This window comes from Diceros bicornis, chromosome 21 (assembly GCF_020826845.1).
Source record: "Diceros bicornis minor isolate mBicDic1 chromosome 21, mDicBic1.mat.cur, whole genome shotgun sequence".
NCBI lineage: Eukaryota > Metazoa > Chordata > Mammalia > Perissodactyla > Rhinocerotidae > Diceros > Diceros bicornis.
Genome location: NC_080760.1, coordinates 20,909,996 through 20,936,001, shown reverse-complemented (window position 1 = coordinate 20,936,001; position 26,006 = coordinate 20,909,996).

The following is a 26,006-nucleotide window of genomic DNA, read 5'->3' as shown; positions in this document are numbered from 1 at the left end:
TGTCAGCTGTGAAACTGGGATTAAAACGTCAGGCCATTCTGACACCTGAATCCACAGTTTAAGCTTTGGGGCTAGATGGTCTCCCAAGAGAGAATATACACACATGTGCTATTATATGCATGGAAAGCTTCTGGGGCCGGCCGGTGGCACAAGGGGTTAAATGCACGCACTCCGCTTCGGCAGCCCAGGGTTCGCAGCTTCGGATCTTGGGCATGCACTGGCGCACTGCTTATCAGGCCATGCTGTGGTGGCGTCTCATATAAAGTAGAGGAAGATGGGCACGGATGTTAGTTCAGGGCCAATCTTCCTTAGCAAAAAAAAGAGGAGGATTGGCATTGGATGTTAGCTCAGGGCTGATCTTCCTGACACACACACAAAAAAAGGAAAGCTTCTGAAATTCCCTCTAGGGAGGAAGAGTAGAAGCTAGAATGGAAGGAAGGGGTACCAACTTTCATTGTCTGTCCTTTCGTATCACTTGCATTTTTTGCACTGTAGTGACTGAGACTGCCAGCCAGCTACCAATATCCATTCTCCCTACCTCCTTTAGTTATAAAAACCCTGAGTTTTAGCTGGGCAGGTGGGGGTCCCATTAGAGATTACATTTCCCAGCCTCCCTTGTATTAGGTATGGCCATGTGACTAAGTTCTAGCCTGCAGAGTGAGGGCAGAAAGGATATATGCAAATTCTGGGCCATGCCCTTAAAAGGAACAGATAAAGGTTACCCTTGCCTCTTCCCCCTTCCGGATCACTAGGATACAGACATGATGGTAGGAGCTGGAGCAGCCACCTTAGACCCAGAGATAGAAGCAATATATTGAGGATAAGAGAGCTGCCTTACCAACTCTGGGCAGCCTAATTCTGGATGGACCTTCAACTGAGAGAAAAACAAACTGCTACCATATTTAAACCACTATATTTATAGGTATCTTTCTAACAAAAGTTTCTACTGTACTCTAACACACACATGCATATATTGCTTTTTTCAATGAAAAAACTGGTTAATTAAAAAATCATATCATGTCATAGGGAACATAGTCTACAATTATATATTTGAGACAATTATTCAGTGGAGTGGTAGTAAATATTTGAAAACCAACTCTCCCGGAAAAACAAAAAAAGCCCTAGTTTGTAACATTTTCCAATTTCCCGGGTGTAAATACTCCTCCAGGGCTGATTTCAAGCCACCAAGATGAGGTCACTGAGTGCAGAGTTGGGAAGAGATGCACACAGCTGGCTCTAGAGAATTGGTTTGAGCCGCCTCCAGCACACCACTGCAATTATCCCTCTAACCTTTGGAGAAAATGCTTTAAATACTAATTGCAACAAACTGTGGACATGATCATAGAGGATAACCAGGAACCTCTAGTATAGATGAAATAAAAAGATTTTTTTTTAAAGATGTTTCTTTACCTGTGAGACATTGCTCAGGTTTGAAAACTTTATGAAGCATTAAGGATATTTAATTTCACTTATCAAACTATGGGTTTGAATTCTATATGAGTTTCATACCTAATATTATAATAGTAGTATAAAAAGATGAAAGATGAGATGAAATATCACCTCTTGCCTGTCAGAATGGCTATTATTAAAAAGACAACAGGTGTTGGAGAGGGTGTGGAAAAATGAGGACCCCCGTACACTGCTGGTGGGAATGTAAATTGGTGCAGCCACTATGGAAAACAGTATGGAGAGTCCTCAAAAAATTAAGACTAGAGATACCATATGATCCAGCTATTCTACTTCTGGGTATTTATCCAAAGAACATGAAAATACTAATTCAAAAAAATATATGCACCCCTACATTCATTACAGCATTATTCACAATAGCCAAGACTTGGAAACAACCCAAGTGCCCACCAATGGATGAATGGATAAAGAAGATGTGGTATATATATGCAATAGAATATTACTCAGCCATAAAAAAGATGAAATCTTTCCATTTGCAACAACATAGATGGACCTTGAGGGTATTATGCTAAGTGAAATAAGTCAGATGGAGAAAGCCCATATGTGGAAGATAAAAACAACAACAACAACAACAACAAATAAACACATAGATACAGAGATTAGATTGGTGGTTATCAGAGGGGAAGGGGAGAGGTGGGAGAGAAAAAGGGGTAAAAGGGCACATGTGTATGGTGACAGTGATGCACAGTAATCAGTCTGTGGGTGGTGAACATGATGTAGTCTACACAGAAATCGAAATATAATGATGTACACCTGAAATTTATATAATGTTGTAAACCAATGTTACCTCAATAAAAAAATAAACTGTAAAAAAAAAAAAAAAGCACGTGGGATCCACTGAACCAGAAAACATAGGGAAGACACTATAGTTTGCAAATAAGCCATTATTTTCAATCTCAAATGAATGCTGCTTCCTTTAACAAATTATGTTTTTGGAAATAAATTTGTAAATGTGTCATCATCAAAAAAAAAAAAGATAAAAGCTAGAAATGGTGTTGGGAATACATAGTCATTCAACTAACATTTATCATGCCCTCTAGACTGGCAGGTAAGAGAGAAATCAAATATGGCCCACGCCCTTGAAACATTGGTGGCTTTAACATACAGTGTCTAAAAATGAAGCTCCATTTAAGAGTTGTTAAGGTTTATGATGGTTATACCAAAGAAGAGTATTTCTCTCTCTCCAAAAACACAAATTAAAAGGAAGTCTTCCTTATCAGTATTTTAATTCAATTTCACGTAAATTAAATTCCCCTCATCACAGACAGTGTAGAGCTCTGTGAAGAGCGTACTCCACAGGAGGAAGTAGAGAGTGGGTACCTTTGGGAAGGGCTGACAACACAGAGCAATGGCCACAATTATGGCATTTTTAAATCTGAAGGACACTGAGATTACAATAACAAACGCAGGAAAATCGTGGGGCTTCACAAGTTCAATAACTTTTTCCCTGAGGAAATAGTGAAAACCCTATTGCCTCACCGAGTCTCACAAATAAGTTCCAAAGAATCTGAATCCATCAACATCAGCTCGTCAAATTTCCGCAAACCTTTTCCCCACAGACCAGTGTTAATACAAAAAAATACATCTATATGAAAACAGCTCAAGAAATGCTATATTCATGGTCTGAATTTTTTTTTACTTCAAACAATCCTCTACACCAAGAGCTTGCTTTATTTGTTAATCAAGTATTTTAATCCATGGCTCTGATAATAACGTCTGGTTAGGACAGTGTTCAAACATCAACTGAGATCCACGTGGACAAATGTCCTTGGGGTCACTGTTGTCTTTGGAAGGACAGGAGCCACTTGTACTCTCTAGAAATCCCATAGAAAGGAAAGGAGAAGCATACTGGATCCCAAACTGTCTTGCTACTGGTGTCTGGTGTCATTGCAGGGGTCACCAGTGGCCCTGAGTAAGTCCAACTGGCAGATGGTTGTATAGCCTACAGGGCTGTCCTGGGCTTGTCTTCCTGGCTGCAGCCTCCTAGCTCCCACCCAGACTCGCATCAGGAGCTGTGGGGTGGTGTCCGAGTTGCCGGATTCCATCCACAAACAGAGACTAGACGCCACTGGTAACATCCAGCCAGTCAGCAATGAGCTTCTGGGCAATTCTTTCAAGAGACCAGATGGACACGTGGAGCCAGACTTTATCAGACTTACCGAAGTCTGACCCTTACAAACAGTTCAATTTTCCAGAGGTTTCTGGCTTGCACGTGGTTGAAAGCTGGACTCTGCCAAGTTCTGAGTCCAGCTTTGAAATGTTTATCCTTCACCACCTGCTCCAGAGCATGAGATGAGTAAGTGGCCAAAGCTCAGAGGCCGGGTGTGTGTGAGGCTGCCTGACACCCCAGTGCCTGTCACATGACCGCACAGATGGCTCAGCCAGGTTTCTGGGCCTTTAGCTCCTGACAGTCTCCATTATGGCTCCTCCGACAGACTCCTCTGACAGACTGTGGCTTTGGACGATACCAGGGGACTGTGTTTTCTTGTACCTGTTGCCACCTGGAAAACACTACATATTTTGTGCCTATATAACAATGTTCCTCAGAGTTCCCTGGGGCAAACGTGCAATGACAACGATAAAACCAACTTGAAGCACAAATAGTTTACCTGAACCCCAGCCTACAAAAAGTTACTAAAGCCTTCTAAATGCAAGGCACTCTTCCCGGAAGTGTGATGTGGGGGGAGAAAATACAAAGAAGCAAAACTGGGTACAAATACAAAGTAAAAACTATGGTCCTTGCTTTCATGCAGTAGAGGAGGCAAGATCTGAAACAAGCACTTCCTGTGTCTCTCCCTCTGTGAAGTCCTCCCACTCAGTCCAAAGTATTTAGGTTAAACCACGTTCATGGGTGAACCATACAAAATTGCTGTTTTTCCAGTCAAAAAGGTAGAATGTCAGCAATTTCGTTTGGTTTAACCTAATAACCAGTTCTCCCAAAGCAGTTTGCCTGATCCTCGGCTATGGCCCTGTTTCAGTCTGTCTTGTGAATAATCAGGTACTTACCTGACCTTTCCGTCCGTTTGATTACAAATCTCTCTGAGAACATCTCCAGCTAAGTGCTGTACCTCACACAGTGGGAGGACAAATGAATGGAAAAAAAACTGTGTGAGTGTGTGTGTGTGTGTGGTTCCAAGCAGGGTGCTGGCGCTGGGGATGAAAGGTGAGTCAACAAGGTCCCTGCCCAGGGTGAGCTTGGGTCTCAGTGAGACACATGGAGAAAATTTCACCCCATCAAGCAGAGTTCAGTAGTGGTACTATTGGCACTTTGGATCAGGTAATTCTTTGTTGTGGGGGTGGCTGTGCTGTGTGTTGTAGGATGCATAGGCAGCATCCCTGGCCTCTACACAATAGATGCCACTGGTATAAGCCCCAGCCCCCGACCCAGTCATGACGATGTCTCTAGACACCGTCAAATGTGCCCTAGGGAACAAAATCACCCCTGATTGAGAACCACTGCCATAGATGTGCTAAGGCAGCAGGATGCAATGTGGTGGTTCAGAGAAATTTCCCAGGAAGGATGACCCCTGGGGCAGGTCTTGAATGATGTGTGGAACTAGCAAGGTGGAGCAAGGCAGAGGCCACTGCACAAGCAAAGACAAAACGGCTTACCTGCACTTTACCTTGATGAGGCACAGGGGTGACCCACACATAAGTGAAAGGCGGTACTCAAAAGTGAATTCAAACAAAAAAGATCAGCCTACATACTCTCTCTTAAAAAAGTAGATCCCACCAAACCTTGGTTTCTGATATAATCTTCTTTCCATGAATTCGTCTACTTTAAACAATGCTTGGCCCAAACATAGGACCTTGATGAATTTAGTGAGATCACTCAGAACAGTTTTAAAGTTCGTGCAGAAACAGCTTCAAGAGTTATAATAATACTATCTTCTTTTGGCAAGATACTTTACAGGGCTTTTTCCTCTCTACTTATTTTTGAGTAAATTTTTTTTAAGTGCTTTAATGAGACGTTGAATACATACAAAAGAATATTTAACATGCAAGCACAGAGTTCCAATGAAGCGTGTAACCCCCATGCATCCATAGACACAGAATATCACCTCCCCCTTTAAAGCCCCCTGCGTGCTCCTTCCTGATCCCATTTCCCTCTCTACCCCCAGGGGAGAAAGATTTTTGTGTTCACATTTATTCATTCAACAAACATTTTACCGAACACCCCACTAGGCTATGGGCCAGGCTCTGTACTATAAAGTAGTGAACAAAACAAAACCTTCCCCTCCCTTCCTTAAAGCACTTTCACATCAGCCATTTCAATTTGATATGATGTTCTCAATATCCCAGTGAGATACACGTAAACAACTAATAACTGTTCTTTGCCCCACTGCCTTCACAGGTGAGGAAATGGAGGCTCAAACTGTTGACCTGGCCCAGGTCACATGGTTTCTAAGTGGCAGAACTAGAGCATGAAGCCAAGTGGCTGCCTCCCTCCCATCTACCTCCTTCCGTTGCACCACAGCACCTCTCCTCCTCCTCTCCTGGCCTCGCCTGACGGCATGCCAAGGGTTCCATTGACTGCTACCCAGTGCCAAGCTCTGCAGCGAAAGGGAGGCAACTGCAGAGCGGGGAGATGGGCGGGCTTCGGAGACCCCTCACAGCCCTGCTGCCTTCCAGACAAACCAGCCTGCGTGTTGGGGCGGGGGGGAGGTCTCTGCAGTGAAACAGTCCCCAGTGGGAGCACACTTGTCCCCAGGCATTTGGGTTCATATCAAACCCCCATTTCAAAGTTGCACCAGATCATACAAACAAAGCCATTTTTTTTGCCTTTTTCATTTGATTGAAAAAAAATGGTTTATTTGTGATTGGTTCATTGGTTACTTAAGTTGGATAAACTTGAGGTCATTTATTTATGACTCAATTTCTGCTTCACTTGTTGGTATTCTTTGGTAAAGACCTCGCTGTCAACAAAAACACTGATGGCCCAGATGACAGTAAGACAGCTCTCAGAGGCTGCCCACAGGTGAGGAATGGCTTCCATCTAGTGTAGCAACTCCGATCAATTGGTAGTAACTCTTTGGGGTGTTGTCTTGAGAAGGCTTGAGGGCCATAATATATTAGCAATCATGGGCTCTGGAAAATGGAGTGGTGGCTCTTATGTCACACATCAACCCTAACGTGTCCTGTGAGTGGCCAAGATTTACCAAGCACCAGTGGGGGCCTCAGACCAGAAAGGTCCATGGTGCCCAGTAGCTGGCCCGTCTCTCAGTGTGTGAATCACCTATTGTAAGGGAGGCAAAGATCTAGTTCCTGGTTCTAGACCCTTTCAAATGCGGATGTAGCCTGATGAGAAAGTCCCAGCTCCAGAACCAGATGTGACCTCTTGTGACTTAAGCAGAAGTAAATATTTGGTCTCTGTCCCCAGTTCCTGACACAGAGCTCCTAAAACCCTTATAATCTCCCGAGTGATAAACGTACTAGGACATCTTTTGTTCTAATATTTGGTCTTTGACCCTAGTTCCTGACACAGAGCTCCTAAATCCCTAGGAATTTCCTGGGTGACAGGAGCATCGTTTGTTCTAATCAGGTGATTCTTGGTGGGCTTCTGGATAGCTTCAGAACGGGGTCATCAGAAAGACCAAGCCATGATTAGAAGCTTGGAACTTTCAGCCTCATCTTCCAACCTCCAGGGAGGGGAGAGGGGCTGGAGATGAGTTAATAATTGATCATGCCCACGTGATGAAGCCTCCATAAAAATCCCTCAACTATGGTGTTTGGAGAACTTCCAGGTTGGTGAACTCATCCATGTGCTGGGAGGGTGGTGCCCCCCAACTCCACGGGGACAGAAACTCCTGCACTAGGGACCCTTCTGGACTTCGCCCTATGTACCTCTTCATCTGGCTGTTCATCTGTATCCTTTATTATCTCCCTTATAATAAACCAATCAATGTAAATGTTCTCTGAGTTCTGTGAGAAATTCGCACAGCTGAGAAGGGGGGTCATGGGAACCCCTGATTTATAGCCAGTAGTAGATCAGAAATACAGGTGACAACCTGGGACTTGTGATTAGTGTCCAAAGTAGGGGGCATTCACATGGGACTGAGCCCGTAACCTGTGAGGTCTGTGCTAACTCTGGGCAGTTAAGGTCAGAATTGCAGTAAATTGTAAGACACCCAATCACTGCCCACTGAGAACTAGAGAATTGCTTGGTGTGGAAAAACCCAAATATCTAATGTCAGAAGTGAGGAGTAAAGGAAGACAGTTTTCCTTTAGCTCTGCCTGGCTCATTAACTCATTCCACAAATATTTATTGCATGCTCTTCTGTGCCAGGTGCTCCACTGGACACTGGGGGTCCAAAACTGACCAAATCAGAGACCCTGTCTTCAGGGTGCTTGCTCACTGTCTAGAGGGCAAGACAGATATCAAATAAGCAGTAACACTACAGTATAGTGAGGGCTATGCTAGGGGAAATGCAGGATCCTGCCAGAGCTTGTTCACATGGGTGGTCAGGAAAGAGTGGCTGCCCATGGCACTAGGGACAGAGAAAATTGTACAATGAGCCAAAGAATCCCTATCCTTCACTGAAACATTTTGGTGGGGCTGTTTTGTGGCCTGTCTATGCTTAACGATTTCAGGAAAGCCGTGAAGAGGCTGCACTCAGCGCCCCTTCGCATTAGGGGCAGAATAAGTACCCAAGGTCACTACATACAGTTATGCAGGTTGTGGCCTGTACAAGGGCACCCAGATTAAAGGGAAAAGCAGGAGGAAGGAAAGGGTGACTTTTATAGGTTCTGCTCCAAAGTGGGCACCTTTTTCTAATTTGCCTTTGGTGCTGTATTTGCTAACAGAGAACCTGGGGGAATCATCTTTTTCAATTACTCTATAATCATGGAAGGTAGGACTGATTGGGTTATCTTTTAGCTGCTTTTGTGATGTCTACACATCGTAATATCCTTTGGACCTAAGTGGACTTTTAGACATCCTTTGGATCTAAATGGAAGGCTAATTCCCAAGTCTTGCTTTATTTCAGACATGTGAAGTATTTCATGGTTGGTCAGTCAGGGTTCGCTTAGAGAAGCAGAAGCCCCTGTGAGTTTTGGTATAAGGGATTTATTATAGGAATTAGACCTGACTCAACTGTGGGAGGAGCTGGGGAGGTGAAGGCCTGGGTGGGACTGGAGGGTCAGAGAAGGAGCCACCAAGCTGTCAATTGGACAAGCTAAGTAGACCCCATCACCGCGGAGGGACTGCAGAGAGAAGCCTGTGGGGAGGTCTTTGGGGGGCTGTGTCTTGTGTGGGTCCCTCCTCCGTGGATCTGCCACCACGCATCTGAGGAAGGGCCTGGGGCTGCTGTCCGTAATAGAGTCAGCAGTCAGGAAGAGAAGCTGGATGTGGGGTGGAGGAGAGTGAGAACAAGCTGGAACCTGGCACCTCAGTGTCTGCCCGTTAGGGCAGTTCACCCTGACGACCTTCCAAGGGTAATGGCCACCACTTCACTTTCCTCTTCCAGATCTTGTGCCAATTCCTCCTTTGGCCAACTCTAACTCAGAACCATATGGGGGAGGAGATCTGGGAAAGGTAGTTCCATTTTAGCCAAGTTGCCAAAGTACAAACCACAACACTTGAAGAAAAGGCGGTGGGTGAGGGCAGCTTCCACCCTACTTTTATAAAGAAAAAATTTAATAAATTTAAGATATACCCCGGCTTTAATAAAGAAACAAGCCCTGCAGAAGCCCCTAGTTCAAAGCACCAGAGGTTCTGAGACATGTATGTGTAGCTGAATTGTTTGGGGGAGCTGTTGAAAAGATCAATTCCCAAGCCTCATCTCTCAAGATTCCAAGGTACAGTCTGGGTTCGTATTTTCACAAGCTTTAGAGGTGACAGGAATGTATGTGCATGAAAGCTCGAAAACCACTTTCCTCAACCTTACAGGCAAATAAAGAGGTTATTATCAATTCAACTCAAATTGCCTGCTGTTGGAGGCCCTCCATCAATAACCTGCCATTTAGGGACACTGGGATGGTGATCCAGATGCCAACGCTACCCCAAATTCCCTCCTGAGCTGGACTTGATGGGTCCTCCATCTCCCTGCCTGAGCCCTTTCAAAAGTAGATTTGACATCCACTCCTGAACTCTTCTCAAGGGAGTTGGGTGTGGCCGGACAGCAAGAGGAATCTCTCGTCGATACTGCCAAAGGGTTAATGAATTGGGAAAGCCAAAGGTATGCTCCACCCTGCAAACTGGGTCTACTGGTAACTCACACAATTGATTTCTCTCATTCAGATGATCACCATTAAACAGTATGCATCTGACACCCCAAAGTGCATGGGCATCCGTGCAGGGCACTACGTGAAACAAGTGAAAATGATAGGTACCTGCCTTAGAGGTTAGGGATGATCAGACTTACAGACTTTCCCACGTTTCTTGTTTGCCCTGGGGCTCTCAGACCCTCCCCCGGCCACCTACCTCCTACCCAGGGCCACAGAAACTTTTGGCCCAGCTGCCAAAGCTACTGGCAGTGCCAGCCTCTAGCTCCCTTAGGAGGTAGGCAGACAACCCGAGAAGACTCAAAGGAGGATGGGACGGGGTCTGGAGGGGCCCAGCTAAGACGCAAGGCCAAGCTGAGAGATCTTCCCGCAGCTCCACAGGGTCAGAGTCAAGGCCAGCATGCACCCCTCCCGACTGCCCCCTTCCCACACCTGCCTCTTCTGCCTCTGCAAACAGATCACAAAGAAACTGAAGCACGTTAAAATGCCCTTCTCTCCCTGTCTTGGTCAGTTTCAGCAGTACTGACGGAACAAATGGGCGGCAGGGAGCTCCCACGTTCAAGCGCCTCGACTACCCAGGGAGCTTGTCCATGATGCAGATTCCTGAGTTCCACCCTCAGTGAACCTGACTCTGTAGGTGGGACTGGGAAGCTGCATTTTAAACAGGTGCCCCCAGGGATTTCCATGCAGATGGTCAACGACAGGATTCTGGAAAGCACTGTCCTAGGCAGAATGCTTGTGGATACTTGTCTCAGCATACATTTCCCGACAAAATTATGCATCATAACGTCTTTCACTTTACTTGGACTTTTAAAGCCCTACCATAGAAGAGGGAGGGTTTTTCTGTTTGTTATTTTTTGGTTTTGTAAAATATTTAAGAGTATACACCCCCTGCCTCTTTTGACACACCACTGTTCCCGCCACAACACAGGCACATGGCGGGCACTTAACAGAGATTTGTCCAGTGACTGAACGGCCAGCACCAGCCGCGAAGTTACGGGGATACTCCCTGGCATGTTGTGCAGCTTTATAACTGAGTCTGAGTCCAGAAAAGCAGGGGCTGGAATTAGGTGGGGCTAATAACAAAGGCCCCACTAACAATCCAGCCCAGTGATTCTCACACTTGGTTGATTATCCAAACCCCCTGAGGAGTGTTTGGAAAGTATTGGCTCCCAGGCCCCAGCCCAGAGGTACCAGATCAGGATCTGTAGGGACAGACTCAGGAGTCTGTATGTGAACTCCCCAGGTGCAGCTCACAAGCACCCAGGAACCACTTGGGCTGGAGTAAGACTCCACCTTTTAGGAACACTTGGGCCCAGCCTCCGGGGGTGGCCACAGACCCCCCCCCCACACCAGGCCAGGCCAGGAGCAGGGGGCAGGCAGGGCACAGAAGGCAGTGTGCCCAGGCTGGAGTCCACTAACCAGCTGTATGACTCATTTTGGTGTTTAAAATTATTTATTTATTAGTAATTAGATTATAGTATTAAGAATTAGATTAATAATTATTTAGTGTTAATGTATTTATTATTAATATATAATATTAGATAATTAATATCATTAGATTAGTAATTAGATCAATCATAGTATTAATGATTAGATTATCAATCTTATTGGTTTTTGATATATTGTCATTGATGTATATTAGATAATCAATATAATTAGATTATTAACATATACTGGAATGCATTTAATGGCATGCTTTTTTCCCCCAATTGTTTTTTTTTAATAATTTATTTATTGATTTATTTATTTTTTCTCCCAAAGCCCCAGTAGATAGTTGTATGTCATAGTTGCACATCCTTCTAGTTGCTGTATGTGGGACGTGGCCTCAGCACGGCCAGAGAAGTGGTACGTCGGTGCGCGCCCGGGATCCAAACCCGGGCCGCCAGCAGCAGAGCGTGAGCACTTAACCGCTAAGCCACCGGGCCGGCCCTTCCCCCAATTTTTTATTGTGATAAAATACACATAACACAAAATTTACCATCTTGACCATTTTTAAGTGTACAGTTTAGTGGTATTAAGGACATTCATATTGTGCAGCCATCACCACCATCCATCTCCAGAACTTTGCGTCTTGCGAAACTGAAACTCTGTACCCATTAAACAACGACTCTGCATTTCTCCCTCCCCCAGCCCCTGGCAACCACCATTCTACTCTCCGTCTCTATGATTTTGACCACTCTAGGTACCTAATTGTCTTAGTCTGTTCAGGCTGCTATAACAGAAATATCATAGACTGAGTGGCTGAAACAACCAACATTTATTTCTCACAATTCTGGAGACTGGAAAGTCCAAAATCAAGATGCTGGCAGATGACATGTCTGTTGTGCACCCACTTCCTGGTTCATGGATTGCTGAGCTCTGCTGTGCCCTCATATGACAGAAGGGGTAAGGGAGCTCTCTAGGGTCTCTTTTATAAGAGCACTAATCCCATTCATGAAGGCTCCACTCTCATGACCTAATTACCTCCCAAAGGCCCCACCTCCTAATACCATCAACTTAGGGGTTAGATTCTCAACATATGGATTTTAGGAGACACAAACATTCAGTCTATAGCATTCATATAAGTGGAATCATACAGTATTTGTCTTTTTGTCACTGGTTTATTTCACTTACCATAATGTCTTCAAGGTTCATCCATGATGTAGCATATATCAGAATTTTCTTCCTTTTTAAGACTACAGTATTCCATTGTGTATATATATACATATATACATATGTATATATACACCACATTTTGTTTATCTATTCACCTGTTGATGGACACTTGGGTTGCTTCCACGTTTTAGCTACTATGAATAATGCTGCTGTGAACACAGGTATACAAATATTTCTTTGAGATTCAGCTTTAGATTCTTTTGGATACACACCCAGAAGTAGAATTACAGGATCATATGTTAAATCTTTTTCAAATTTTTTGAGGAATCTCCATACCGTTTTCCACAGCAGCTGTACCATTTTACATTCACACCTATGGTGCATAAGTGTTCCAATTTCTCCATATCATCACGAACACGTGTTATTTTCTTTTTGTTTTTGTTTTCTGCTTTAATTATAACTATCCTAATGGATGTGAGGTGGTATCTCATTATGGTTTTGATTTGCATTTCCCTAATGATTAGTGACATTGAGCATCTTTTCATGTGCTTATTGGCCATTCATATATCTTCTTTGGAGAAATGTCTATTCAAGTCCTTTGCCTATTTTCAATCAAATTTTTATTGTTGAGTTTTAGGAGTTCACCGTATATTCTGGACATTAATCCCTTATCAGATATATGACTTGCAAATATTTTCTCCCATTCTGTGGGTTGGCTTTTCTTTCTGTTGATAGTGTCCTTTGATGCACAAAATTTTTAATTTTCATGAAGCCAAATTTGTCTATTTTTTCTTTTGTTGCCTGTGCTTTTGGTGTCATACCTAAGAAATCATTGCCAAATCCAATGTGTATGACTTGTTTTTAAACTTCTTTCTGTGTGTCTCAGTTCCCCCCACTGTACAAAGAGAGGACACAGGTAGCTTGAATGAAGCTAAGGGAGATAATCTTCAGAAAGATGTAGCCCAGGGCCCAGTGCAGTAGCATTTGGTCGTTATCACATGCTCCTTTCTAGCAACACACCCAGCTTCTTGGTTTCCTTTTCTGGCCTCTACCAAAGCCAGAAGTAACATCAAAGGATTGGATGACTATGGTAGAAGCTTCACTGATGCTCAGGAGACTTTGAGGGAGTGGTGAACCCCAACTTCCATCTGGGACCCAAGAGTGCAGTTTAGAAACCTGATTTTAGGGTGGCGCTAGTCTTACTGCTGTTTTCTCTCAAACACAGCCCTAACCCCTGACCACTCTTCTCTGGCTCCTTTCCAAGCCCTCTTCCAGCACCTCTGCTCTTCTTGCCCTGCACCCATAGCTGGGGTACCTGGGAAGTTTAAATGGGTCCCACAGAGGGGATGGGACACATGACTTTAGGAGGATCTGAAGCTGTGGGCCCACGGGGCAACTTCAGCAGGCCTCAATTCCTCTCACAGAGAGAGGAGGGCACCATCCTTCATGGTGCTCTTTCAGGCCGACTCCTTCCCCAGGTAGCTGATGAGGAAAGAGCTGGGCAAAAGGAAGGCTGTGAACTCCCCAACGTGGAAGCATCCTTCAACTTAAAAAACAAGAAAACTAAGAGATTACCTCCTTCCTTCTACTCGCTGTCCACCAGCCTCCTCCATTTTGTCCAGGGAAATAAAATTCCCTAGAGGCTGCTTCTTCCACTCTATCAAGCTTCTTATATTCCTAAAGGGGAGAGTCAGCTAGACGGTGGCTACTGAAACTCAAGTGTCATCTCTTAGAGAATCTCGGCTTTAAAAAGAGGTCAGGTGTTGAAACGAACTGATTCAGCAGCATAGCCCCTGGAGGATCAGCAGCTGGAGGAAGGTTCAGGCCCTGGAAGTGGATTAACAACCTTGTAACCTTTCTTTACTACATTCCTGTTAGGAGGGTTAGGCTCCTTTTACACAGTTGTCTGGGAAAAAAAACACCCTTTGTTTTGGAGGATTATGCAAACACTTTTACAAGTGATTTATTGGCCTGTGTTTAACCTTTATTTAATTGGTCCTAATTTACTTTACTAATTGATGCTCAATTCCAGGAAAAGCTCTGGTTCCAGGTTTATAGCCTGCTGAAAAAGTGATTAAGATGTGTAAACACACAGCAGGAAGATTCTCACCACAGTTCGAGTGATTAGGAGCTTCAAATACATGAAGGGCATCCACACAGAAAAGGAATTCTATTTGTTTGGGGTAGGAACTCCACAATGGCAGAACCAGGATTAGTGGATGGAAGCTACAGGAAGAAAGATATCCACTTGGCGTGAGGAAAAGCTTTTGAACAATTATAATTATTTTAAAATAAAAATAAAAACGAAGTGCCTTGGGAGATGGCGAGCATCGGAGCACTGAAAGTGTTGAATCGGGGGGCGGAGGGGTCACCTGTCAGGATGCTGGGAGGGGTTTGAGCTGATTTCAGAGGAGGAATAACCCAAGTCTAGGATTCTGTGATGAATATTTGGGCTAGAAAGCTATATATACAGAGTTATCTTCTGTCCAGGGCCAGGGAAATGCTTCTCAGACTGCACTAAGGAGAAAGAATTTTTACACGTGAAGACCTGTAACAGAACACTTTCCATTATTTCAACGGGTACTTATCAAAATAGAGCATGCATGTGAACTTCTTTACAAAATGGAGAGGGTATTATGCACGTTGGTCACAGGGCTGCTGTAAATACTAAAGAAGACAATAAGGGAATGTGCTTGGAAGGGAGCTTTGGCTCAATAAGTGTTAGAGATTATTATTAGTATTATTATGATGCATAAAAACTAGCTGGTCAGTTTCTTTCTGAGGACACAGTCATTAGATGGCTGCAGAAATTACTAGGAATTTATGAAAATTGCCCACGGTAGAGTAGGTTTTTGAGTTTAGATACTAAAACTTGGTTAATGTGCCCACTTCCCCAAGTAGAGGAAATAGTAACATTGTCTGTAATGCCATATTCAAGTACAAGTTATGGTAACTTGTGTTAACTAGCATGCACTTTACAGTGTACATTTACCACTTTTTGTATATATATGGGGACATATGGCATAAGCATTTATATGTATATTTATAATTAATCAAGTGTTCATTTTACAATTCCTTGAAGTTAGGGAGTTGAGTAGTGAAACTATTCTCTAATAAAGTCATCATTTATAAAATTTGTCCCCACTAAAACATCACTTCTCAGCTAACACTCTTACCCCACCGAATAGGTCTATGTGAGTCAGTCTGTTGCCCTTTAAAAAATTTAGCAAATATGGGGCCAGCCCCGTGGCACAGCGGTTAAGTGTGCATGCTCTGCTTCGGCGACCCAGGGTTCGCAGGTTCGGATCCCGGGCGCGCACCGACGCACTGCTTGTCGAGCCATGCTGTGGTGGCATCCCATATAAAGTAGAGGAAGATGGGCAAGGATATTAGCCCAGGGCCAATCTTCCTCAGCAAAAAGAGGAGGATTGGCATCGGATATTAGCTCAGGGCTGGTCTTCCTCACCAAAAAAAAATTTAGCAAATATAATGTAGTAAAACTGCAAAGCTTGCAAAAGATGCAGGCTTTCATGAACTTGACAAAAATAATATTGGAGAATTGCTTGCATCTCAAGCAAAGACATTGACAAATAATGATTTGGCATGTTTAGACCAGCTTACAATTGAAGAACAGAGCCCTGAGAAAGACAATGGCATATAAGCCCTTCAGAAGAAAATGATTTAAATATCAAAGGATAAAGAGAGGCTTTGGGAAAAATTGATAAACTCTTAAATATTTTGCAAAACCAGCAAATAACAATCAAAAAACCCTACCTCTTCTATGATAGGGCTTTAAAAGTCCAAGTATAGTGAAAGAAGTTATGATATATAATTTTGCCAGGAAATGTATGCTGAGCAAAGTAACTAACACATAATTCATTAAGAATTAGTGCATATTTGCAATTATAACTTAGATTTGTTAAACCTAATAAAACATATTTTAATATCATTTAGTTTCATTTTTCAATATGAAGTTCCAATCAAACGTTCCCCCACTAATTACAAAACAATGATTCTCCTTTGAAGTGGATTCATATTAAATGTCCTTGCCGGGTAGCAATTGTCTTCAGATGTGGGAAAAGAGGGAGTGTGAGCAAACACCAGCGACCTTTCTCTACAGTTGGCTAGTTCCTTAGCTAATAGCAATGCGAGACAAACAGACCCACCGTCCTTTCTTTAAAGAAATGAGAAATGGAGAGAGAAAGACATTTTCTCTTACTAGAGAAGGTGTTAGAAAGTTACCCGGGTTCTTTTACCAGACTTTTGCTGGAAGAGTTTGTGAAACGAGTTTGAAGTAGAGAGCAACATTCAAATCAGGAACGTCAAGACACTTCAGAGTTCAAACCTCAACTTGACTTTCAACTGCCATTTGAATGGATTCTTTTCCTGTGGCTTAGCGGTTAAGTGCGCGCGCTCCGCTACTGGCAGGCTGGGTTCGGATCCTGGGCGCGCACCGACGCACTGCACTGCTTCTCCAGCCATGCTGAGGCTGCGTCCCACATACAGCAACTAGAAGGATGTGCAACTATGACATACAACTATCTACTGGGGCTTTGGAGGAAAAAAAAAAAGGAGGAGGACTGGCAATAGATGTTAGCTCTGAGCCGGTCTTTCTCAGCAAAAAGAGGAGGATTAGCACGGATGTTAGCTCAGGGCTGATCTTCCTCACAATAAATAAATAAATAAAATAAAATGAATGGATTCTTAGTATTTCAGACCTAGAAAACCATTTGAGAAAATGGTCCCTGAAGGTCAAACTTGTGCTGCTTTTGGTCAAATACATTTGGAAGCAATCTCCTCATTTCATAGGTAAGAAAACTAAAGAGAAAATGAGTAAGTGACTTTCCCCAGACCACACTGGCTACTAGTGGCTTGACTGGAACCCAGACGCAAGTCTCCTGAATAGAGAGCTGTGGTCCTCCACCGCGACTACACACTGGAATCAGCTGAGGAGCTTCAAAACTGCTGATGCTTGGGTCCCACCCCTAGAGATGCTGACCAAATTGGTGTTGGTGTGGCTGAACTGGGGATTTTTATGAGCTCCCCAGGTGATTCTAACATGCAACCAGGGTTGGAATCCACTGATCTTTCCTAATTTTCACTCTTGCAAAAGGACTTCTATCACTTTCCAGCACAGTCCTTCTTCCTATCCTTCCACTTTTCCCACCCAATTAAGCCTATTCCTTCTCTGGTGTTGCCATATGCCAACACTTATTAAAGCCCAATGTCCTAAAAGATGGAGCTGTGTGACCTCAGGCAGCAGCCAGCGGACAGAAGGTGAGGGTGATGGAGGAGTTGTAGAAAACTGCAGAGCAGCGGGCATGTAGTCCCCCGGCCTGCTTACGCGGACAGATGGTGGATTTCAAAGCCAAATGTAGCAGGGAACCCATGCCACTCTAGCAGCAGCCACATACCCAAATTTAAGTTTAAATATTCTGCATATGCTCGGGTTTTGGACTCTCTCCTGGAGAAGCAGGCAGCAGAAGCTAACAGCTCTGAGTCCTAGCAGATAGCAAATGACTTCTGGAGCTCAAAACCGCCGACTGCTGTGGTGATGAGAGCATGAAGCCAGGCCCTGGACCAATCCATTTCACCACCTCATTGCTCTTCCCTCAGCTGTGAGAGGATCTTTTCATTCCTCTTAGTTGGGTGTGTAAAAATGAGCATTGGATCCCTGTACGAGAAGGGCAGTGGTGAAAAAGCGAACTTAAAAATTAATCTTCCCTTTTGAGAAAAGTGATCAGTATAAGGAGAAAAGCCTGTTCCAGAAGCCCAAGCCCTTCTTGTGCTGGGCTTCGTGTCCACATTGACCATAACCGTGAGCAAAATCCCCACATACGGAGCAGCAGCCCACTCCCCAACCCACTGCCAAGGCCGCCACTGCCAGGCTCTCGGATGTCGCGAGAAGTTCTGACCCCGCCTCCTGGAAAAGGCACCAATCAGGACAGGCCTGCTGTAATTCGAGCTGGGCTGGCAGATTCCCATGATGCTCTGTCACCTCGTGGACAGTTCCTGGGGAGGTGGGTGCAGGCCACTGCTTCCTATTCCCGCCATTCCAAAAGCGGAAGTGCAGGCTTTCCCACAAACAACTAATCAGCCAAGTGCCCAACCCCGCTGGCCATGTGCATGCCAGATCTGACTGCATGCAAGGCAGCTTCCGTGTTTCTGAAAGATGCGAGGCCCCAAAGATGAATACCCACTCTTTCTGCAGGGGCTTTTGCCTGCAAAGTTTCATGCCATTCTGCTTTCTATCCTAAACTGTGGGAATCCAAGAGTTCACTTTAACGATATCCTGACTGTCTTTTTAGTTTTATCCAATCATTTCTGGAGCACACATTCCACAGTTTCTTGAAGGAAAGGAAAATAGAGGTGGTACTTTAATGCCTCAGGACACAAGAACTTGAGCAACACTCTCCTTGTTATCATATATTAATTTTGTGGTGTACTCTAGGACCATAATACAAAGCACTACTGCCAATTAAGTTTTGAATTAGATATGTGAGCTAGTTAGAGGCCAGCTCCAACCGTTTGGTTTAGAGGACCATGGGGAATCCGTTTCTCAAACGTTATTAGAGACGAGCCTCTTATGTGATTAATTCTGGACAAGTGGACACAGAGGCAAACAAGGTTCCGGCCCTCCAAGAGTTTACAGTCTAATGGAGAACAGGGATTCTTGAATTATAGATGACTGTGCTGCGTAGTATGTACATAGATGCACACTTAGGTGACTTCCTAAGGTTCTCTGTCAAATCAATGGTGTCACCAAAGCTGGGGAAAGCAACTCCCCTGATCTAACATATCCGAACACATCTTTGGCTAAAGTTGTCCACATTACATTGTGGCCCAGTCTCTGTCTGCTAAGGACCAGTTGAAGGTGAATGTAGCAAGAAGCCAAGATGAAAAGAAGTTGACTGCAGCCAAAAAGACGTCAAAGGGGGGAAGTCCATGATCCACCCTGAGGCAACACTGAAGAAGATGGCGCCTGACATGGGGAGTTACCTTTGGGTTAGGTCATGTAGGGCTGGATTGTGAAGCCGTTCAGACACGTGATAGAGGAGAGTTTTAGGGAGGTTGTTTTGTTTTTATCTTTTTGTTTTTTACCCCAGGTGAAGAAATTTGAGTTAAATAACTCATTTATAAGCACTTCATCATTAATCTATGCAAGTTTCTTGTCTTATTTTACTTTTTACCTCCAAACCGTAACCATATTCCCTTTGCCCCCATAGCACCCACTCTAACATGTTTAATATATCTTTAGATGTGCATGCATACCTTCTTGCAAAAGGTATATTATTTTTATATGAATGTGTCTTTACAGAAATGATAATGTGCTATAAATCTTGTTCTGTTTCTTGTGTTTTTCCCTTAACACTAGGTTCTTTAAGATCCATCAATGTTGCTCTATACATCTGGTTGACACTTCTTACTGCTACTTAGTTTTGGACAGTGCACATCTGCCATATTTTACTCATCCCTTTCTCTAGTGATAAGCACCTAGGCTGCTTCCAACATTCAGCTACCCCAAGAAATCCCATGATGAACATCCTTATGGTCCTGTGGGAAAATTACCTTGGCATATACATTCCAGAGTTTTTCACAGGTAATAGGGCATGTATAGGCTTAATCCCAACAACAACTGCCAGATTGCTTTCCTGAGTGGTGGTACCAGTTGACACTCCCTCCAGCAGTGCCCCAGAGTTCTGTCTTCCACATTCTCAGCTGCACCATTATCTCCCTTCTGACAATGGCCATTTTTAGACATTCTAAGACAGAAGCTTAGAGTAGATGCAGTAGATCATGGGCAGCTATCAAAGGCTCTTCACCCATGCGTGGCATGAGAAAGGGGATGCTTTAGAAGAATTGTGCAGGAATAAATGATCTGCCTTGCAAAGCCAAAAGATAACAACATACAAGTATTCTCTGGGAATTTTGGGAGATATGTAGCCTTACAAATGCAAAATATTTTCTACATATACTTCTTTTTTTAATACAAATATCCCATTCAATATTTGCTCCCTCTCCCCATGTTTGGTTAGTTTGCGCTGACTTGGCCTGAATCATGATTTGACTCGGCCATGGCCAGTCTTCACCGTGGCTGGTAGTGGTAGGCAGGGAAGGGGAGGTGGAGATGCAAGACCAGAGTGTTCTGCTGAGCGGAAGCCTGACCTCACTCGAAGGGCTGTGCCTCCCCCTTATCTTCAGCTGTCATCCTCCTGTGTCAGAGAGTTGGGTGGAATACTAAAGCAACAATAAGTACTAACAATGAACATTTGTATAGTACTTGCTACTCAAAGTGTGGTCCTCAGACTTATAGCTGAGGCATCACACGAGATGCTACCTGTTAGAAATGCAGAATCTCTAGACCCGCCCCAGACCTACTTAATCAGAATCTGCTTTTAGTGAGAGCCCCAAGGGATTCTATGCACATTAGAGGTTTGAGAAGCACTGCTTTGGGCTTTGCCAAACATTTTCACATAGATTGTCTTACTTAGACTCTTCCCAACACCCCTGATGTCCTTGGGTATAGTTGTTATGGAACTCCCATGTTACAGTTGAGGAAACTGAGGCTGGGCAGGGTGAAGTGACTAGCCTAAGAGTACTGGAAGAGCCCAGTGCAAACAGATTTTTCACACTCTGCAACTGCCTCTCAAGGTCATACTTTGTTTAAATCCGTTCTCCCCATGTCCCATTTTCCCTCATTCCAAAAGGAAAAAGCCAGGAAGAGCTCATTTCAGAGCCAAACAAAAGTGGAGCAGAGTTGAAGCCTCCCAGGCTCGTGGTCCTCAGGGATGTGAATTGCCTGCTGAGACCAAGAAGCACTCACTGCTATTCAGCCTTAATCCTTCTCCTCTCGCTTCACTACAACTTTGAGTTTAGGAGGGGCAGCCAGATCTTCATGGAGTGTGAGGTGGGTGGAGACACTAGCAGGTCTCTCCCTTGAGTGAAATGTACCAGGTTCCATTTTTCCTTCTTAAATGCAGGGTAAGCAGGGATGCTTAATCTGGGGTTCCCCAGACCCCCAAGGCATTTGTGGATAGGATTCAGGAGTCTGCGAATTGAGCATTTCCTTCACCATAACTAAAGGAAACAAACACAGTAGCATCAGCAGGACCTGTAACTTTGTCACTAACTGGAATCACAGATATTTCCATATGGAATTGCAACTGTTGCACATCTCGAAATCTTGTTTATCCTCATCATTTTATTTTATTTTTTATAATTTTATTTTTATTTTATTTATTTTTCCCCCAAAGCCCCAGTAGATAGTTGTATGTCATAGTTGCACATCCTTCCAGTTGCTGTATGTGGGACGTGGCCTCAGCATGGCTGGAGAAGCGGTGCGTCGGTGTACGCCCGGGATCCGAACCCAGGCCGCCAGCAGCGGAGCGCACGCACTTAACCACTAAGCCATGGGGCCGGCCCCTATGCTCATCATGACTTTAATATTATTCAGTTATTAGACCCACACTAGATCTTGCTATTGACTGTGTTCATAAAAGAGCACTATAATGCTAAATTACAATTTTATTTTTTGATATTTTGATAACTGTATAGCAACAATAGTTTCCTTTGTAATCTTACAAATTTCTTTTATGAACTTAAAAACATCATTCTGAGAAGGAGCTCATAGGCTTCATTAAACTGTAAAAGGACCATGTCAGATCCTGGAAACTTTATCACATCCCCCAGTCTGCTTTTAGTCGGTTTGGGTCACCCCCTATAATTGTTTTCTCTCTGTTATCGGTAGCAACATAGCACTTAAAACCAAAAGGGCCTACGCACTTGTCCACAGGGGTGAAATGAACGATTTCCTGAGAAGACTGCACTCCACTGCATAGCCAGTGCATGGTGGGAGTGGGAGGCAGAAGAACCCCAAGGGAGAATATTTATGATCCTTGCCCTTATTCTAGAAGATCTTTTCAACATTCAGAAGATTTCAGTTAAAAATGCCATGCCACACGCTGGACAGAGAGACCGTTAACCATGGCTTTCTCTGGTGACTTACCCTCCTGCAAGTTTGTGTTATAATCTTGATTATAATTCACAAAGAAGCTGGAAGACGTTCGGCCTTTGAAAAGGAACACCCTCCCTTTCATATCCATGACACTAGCCAAGATTACCAGGATTCTGAAGTCTGAACAGGTAAAGTTAGTAACTGGGATGATACAGAGAAAAATAGAAGCTCATACTTTTAAGTAAGCTGTAAGAACTCTATCTTTATAATTATTGATGTGCAGAGAGATGTTCTTGATAGATTAAGTGAAAAAAAATCAGCTGACAAAATAGCATATTTTATTACATAGAGAGAGGAGGAAGTGAGGGCAGGGCAGAGAAAAAGCGTGAAAAAATATATACCAAAATGTTAATAGTGGTTGATTCTGGGTTGTGGGATTACAGGAGATTTTCATCTTTTAGTCCTTTTTTAATTTTTTCTTTTTTATGATCAGCATGTATTACTTAAAAAAAGTCAATAAGGCTATTTTCATTTTGTAAAAATCAAAATGTTAAACAACTATATTTTCTGCTAGTTGGAACCTTGCAGAGCCACTTAACCACTTAACTAGCTTCACACTTCTTGGGAAAATTAAGAAAAAGAGCAGAATGGAGAGTGGAAAAAATTAATTCTTTACAAAAAAAATCCTAATGTAAAGTATTATAATATACCATGGACTTTATGTAGTGGGTCAAACTAGGTCCCCATATTCTTTGTGAACCAGGCAACAACTGGTCCATGGCAGGCGCTGCATCAAGGTGAACTCCCTTCCTTCCTATTACATATTTATTTCCATCTCAGAGTGCTCAGTAGAGTGTTGGGGGGTGGGGGTGGGGGTATATTTTTCTTCCAAATCGACATACTTCCCACTTTTCCAAGTTAAAAAAAAAAACAAGGGGCCGGCCCAGTGGCGCAAGCGGTTAAGTGCGCGCGCTCCGCTGCGGCGGCCCGGGGTTCGCTGGTTCGGATCCCGGGCGCGCACCGACGCACTGCTTGGTAAGCCATGCTGTGGCGGCGTCTCATATAAAGTGGAGGAAGATGGGCACCGATGTTAGCCCAGGGCCGTCTTCCTCAGCAAAAAAAAAAAAAAAAAAAAAAAAAAAGAGGAGGATTGGCAGATGTTAGCTCAGGGCTGATCTCCTCACAAAAAAACAAACAAACAAACAAAAAAAAACTATTTCTTACTCCAATTTTTCTTCCTTTTCTCTACTTGATCAGTTTTTCTCGTCCTTCTTGAGGCTTTCTCCCAGCTGTTTTAGATTCTTTTTTTAAAAAAGTATTCTTATAATATGAATATTTTGAAAACTGTGGCTGTCACTCCAGGGCGGATACAAACACACACCCACGGCTTCAGTTATCTCTTGCAACACAGCAAACCACCCCCAAACCCAGGGACACTCCTGCAGACAGAAGTGGGGATAGGGGACTATCTGGTGGAAGGGAGGCAGGAAATGCAGCCTGGGTTGCTCTTGCCTTTATTGTTCATGATTCTGCGGATCAGGAACTCAAATAGGGCTCATCTCTGCTCCAGGCTGTGTCAGCTGGGCCAGCTTGCCCAAATGGCCCTGCTCACGTGTCTGGAGACTTGGTCCTGGCTGTGGGTTGGGGTGCCTTGGTCTCCACGTGGCCATTCTCCCTTCAAATGTTCTCTCCTTATTCAGTAGTTTAGTCTAAAACTCCTCTGCCTAGTGGCTGGTTTCCAGGAGGGTAAAAACGGAAACTTCAAAGGCTTCTTAAGACCTAGGCATGAAGTCCCACAGCACCACCCCAGATTCTATTGGTCAAAGTGAGTCCTGGGGCCAGCCTCCAATCAAGGGTGGGGAAAAAGACTTCACCTCTTGATGCAGAAATGGCAAAGTCACACTAGCAAAGGTTATGCGGAGTGGGAGGGGTCATTGTGGCCAGCTTTAGAAACAATCTGCTCAATGTAAAGAGTTCAAGATTAAAAAACCGTTTTAATGAGTTTAAAAACCATGGTAATTAGTATAATGAAAATAACGACTAATATTCACCAGAGGGGATAATTTTTTTTCTAATCTCTCTGACACTTTCACTTTCTGAATCAGCCCTTGCTTGCCTCTCATCTCCACTTTATGCCACATTAGGCCAAGAAATCCTAAATGCGGCGTATATGCAAGAAGTCCTCACTATGTCACCCTTTGCCAATATTTTACCATGTAGCTGTTCCCTCTCAGTCTCCTCCTGTGCCTGTAATTCCCCAGGGCCCACCCACAAGTCTCTTATCTCTTGTCTTTTACTCTTCCTAGGGGATTTCATCCACTCCTCTGGTTTCAACTGCCATCTACACCCTGATAATTCCCAAATTTTAATCTCCAGCCCAGATTGTTCTCTCCTGGGCTCCAGACTAGAAAATCCAACTGCCTCCTTGGCATCTCTATTTGGATGTCCCACAGGTAATCTCATCTTTACATGTCCTAAATCAAATTTGGCATTTTCTTCCTCTCCACCAAAACGTACTACCTCCTTGTGGTCCCTTCCTTGGGCAATAGTGTCCTGTTTCATCCACTGAATCCAGCCAGAAACATGGCTGTCCTCTTCACACCTCCCTCTTCTTCATGCTCACACCCAATGAATTGCCAAATCCTGCTGGTTCTTGGTGTCTCTACTCCATTCTCTCCAGGCCCACCCCCATTTCCTTAATTTAGGCTAGCATCATCATTGCTGCCTACATTACTACAAAAGCCTTCTCGCTGGTGTTGGACGTTCTAGTCTGTTCTCCACGCTGGGCCAGAATGAGCTTTCTATACCATCATTCCTTGCTAAAACCTGTCAGTAGATCCCCATTGTCTTCAGGATAAAAGTTCCACTTCCATGTTCCTTAGCATGGCATGCAAAGGCCCTTTATGTTTGGGGCTGCTTCCCTTAACACCCCAAGCTCCTCATCCTACCTCTCAAATCTGTGATCCAGACAGTTCGGAGCATCCTGAATCCCCAACAGTCTCTCCACTGTCCACCTCCACCCTTCCTCTCCTCTAGCTTAGAGATCACTGGGGGACAGCCCCCCCTGACTCCTTCCTCAGTCTTCCCAGGACACTCTGTGCATGCCTCTTAGCATTTACCACACTCGGTCATAATGGCTGGCTCACTTATCTACTTCTCCCACTATGCTGGAAGCTCCTTCAATACACTTTTATGGTTGTTCCTCGGTGTTCAGCTAATGCCTGGCATATGGTGCGGCAATGAATGAATGGTGATGATACCCATTGACTGTAAGGAGCAAAGAGAAGATGGCTGGTGGGTACAATGTGTTTTAACATCCATTACTGAACTGAGGGATCTTTACATGTCAGCTTTCTTCCTTCCTTCATTATCTGATACATGGAGAAAGCAGCACCATCAGCGAGAGGGGCCAGCATCTATCTGAGGTAATGCTCACTACCACCCAGGACTTTCTTTTACTCATGCCCAACATGACAGTTTTCCATGCCTGGGCCTACAAGGATGCAAGCTAAGGGAAAGGTATAGAAGGATCCATACTTCTGCCTAGGCATTTGTCCACATTCTGTTTGTAACCCCAAAGGGTCTTCAGAGACAACCTACAATTTTATTTCCTTCATTAAAAAAATCTTGAGTGCCTAATATAGAACAGACACTGGACCAGAAAGATGACTGTGACATGGCCACCATTTTGAAGGAGCTCAGGTCTGGGTGGAGCGTGGGCAGGATTCAGCATTGTAAAATACTTCTTGCAATACGATGTGAT